This window comes from Ylistrum balloti, unplaced genomic scaffold (genome assembly GCF_031769215.1).
Source record: "Ylistrum balloti isolate Yb309-2 unplaced genomic scaffold, AGI_CSIRO_Ybal_v1 Utg372270, whole genome shotgun sequence".
In the NCBI taxonomy this organism is placed as follows: domain Eukaryota; kingdom Metazoa; phylum Mollusca; class Bivalvia; order Pectinida; family Pectinidae; genus Ylistrum; species Ylistrum balloti.
The window spans coordinates 72,760-75,566 of NW_026783057.1; positions in this window are offsets into that span (position 1 = coordinate 72,760).

A 2,807-nucleotide genomic window follows, 5' to 3' on the forward strand; every position below is an offset into this window, starting at 1 on the left:
ATCCTGAAAGTAGACTTACTGTCTATTGAATAAATGTTTACTGGTAATCCTTCAGTTATGTTATGTTAGTCTTTGCCAGTCTGTCACTGAGAACAGGTTACAAGAAAGTTCATAGAGCATCATTTAATCTCTCTCTGAATTGAATTTTAAAGTAATTTGTTTGCTGGGGTTATCGTCTCATGAACGGTCAGGCTCATTTTAAGGTAGAGTTTCCTTGTGGTAGTTAATTTCTACCTTACTGAATATCACAAGGGAGATCCGTCGCAAGCTCTCTAAGCCAGTGGCCTGACGGTCCGTGAGCTCATCTTTTTGAGAAACACAAACTACATAGGTCAGCGATCGAACTACACACATTGGATTTTTTGACTGAGGTTACAGTAATTAAATGCAAGAGGAGACAAAACTCATAGAAAACACTGTTCGTTGATAAGTTTGAGGCAATTTTCAGAATATTGATAAATATTCTATTATTTTGTAAAGGCAATAACATCACTTTAGAATCGCATGTAACAAAGGCAATTTGTGTGGATTCAAGAATTGCGATGTGCTTTTATTTTTTTTCATTATTATTATTTGATCTGTTTCTATCTGTTTTGCTTTAGAAAAAAAACTTGTTTTAAGCAAACAAGCCTATATGTTTTGTACTTCACTGGAAATCAAATCACCTATGCTTTTGTAGGTGTTCTTTCTTTCGACGTAAAATAATCGAAAAATATTCGTTGCTTTTATGAAAGAATGCTGTATACTACCGCGACATAAATATAAATTACGCGTGTATATACATAACCTCTGGAACACCAAAGCTTCTAATCGGTCTTGCTGTGTGGATATTTAATAGAGACACTTGAAAGTTTTGTCAAACAAAAAAATGAACCTCTTCCATCCTATTCTTTCTCCGACTTTCGATCATTTAATGTACGGATGTTATCTCTTTAATCATTACTATTCAACAATCTTCTATTTTACATGTTGCCAAATGATAAAAATAGTATATTTTCCCCCTGATAAATCCGTGATTTATTCTTTGTTAATTGTTTGTGTACATTGTCACATATCTGTATATCTTATGGTGTATGTGGTCAGTTTTTTTGTTAACATCATTGAATGATCCACACACCAGGTGAATGTAAACAGATATACCATAAATGATAAAGATTTGGCGTGTTGCCATAAACTCCTTCAACCATTATGAAGTAGCCAATTTACCATGTTGAAAAAAATGAATTATGAAGTCGATATATGTAGTATAATGCATTGAACCCAATAAACAGTGATCGGTATTGATTATGTTTCAACCATCTACAACCCTATATCCGTCGTAGATACCCAGTATTTATCATATATTGGATCACATGGTCACTATCATTTAATGTACGGATGTTATCTCTTTAATCATTACTATTCAACAATCTTCTATTTTACATCACCTTTTTAAATCAACAGATTTTGAAGCCAATTTATCTATTGCGTTGTCCGTCATCCGTCCGTCCGACCGTAGTTCATCATCACCTTTTTAAATCAACATCTAATTAGATTAGGACCTTATATAATACTTTTTCTTCTAATCGGACAAAGGAATGTTTACCCAAATTTTGGATAATCTTAATATCTGCACCTCTCTACGTCTTTGAGACAGAGGGGTGTGTTGTACCTGCCACTGGGGCGGGGAAATAGAGGTAAATTTTTGAAAATCCTAATCTCTGTGTGTGGATAAATTCATTTTGACTAGGTTTTGTTAGAGCATTCTTGGTTACAGAAGACTTGATCCTGTACAGATGAAAGACCTAGTCTCCCTTACAGTAGAGGGGAAATTAAGGCGTAATACTGGCAGTAGGGGATACATGCAGAAATGTTTATCACGTGCGGAATTCACAGTCACGTAATATATGATTATTTATAAGAGGCAGGGCTGAAATTATTTCATAATGAAAAAAACAACTTTTTGTCATGATTGTTGGAACAATCGAATGAATTATGAAGGCCCTGTGGATCCCTTTTTCATACTAAACGTTTAACGTTAAAGACCCCCTTCGAACTTGTTTATAGGACTTGTACCACTTTGTTCTTCTAACTCGCCTCACCATGTGGGGTTTTCATTATTATTAAAACATTTAGTGAAATTGTAGTATGTAAATCAATAAAAAAAACTATTGTCAAACTATAAGCGATGCATGTGATCGGGTAGCGCAGTGGTAATGCATTCGCCTTTCACTTTGGCGTCCGCGGTTCGATTCCCTGCCTGACAAACAAGGGTAAATTATACAAGTTGAATAACATGTTTCGCAATTCGCATTTTCATAATATTCCGATACGAAAAATGCACTGTATGTTTTTTGCACTAGGGCGAGCTCATCTTACTTACATCGACGTTGCGAAGTTGGAGATGAGTACTTTATTTGTGAAACATGCTAAACATGTTTACCATTGTAACATTTGTGTTGGTGATAGCTGTGATCTCAAGGTCAGTGAGAGTTCTCTACAACAATACTTTATTATTGTCTAATTACTATTAATTTGCACAAACTATCTGAAGTTTTTTACATAATTTTCAGTCTGTTCGCAACATGGGATTAAATAACTCAATTGTCCAGTGATTCCTGTATTAATCCAAATCCCTTTCAGCAAACGCAAGCGATCTAATATTTGTGACGTCACGGTCACGCTTTTCGAAATGGGTTATATATGTAAACTGAAGTCACGACACGTGCGCATTCCAGGTATCCCACGTGCACCTTAGTGAAATGTGTTAGACGTATCTGTATCTCAGGTGAGCGGTCACTACAAGAAGGGATAGGAGACGAGGAAAC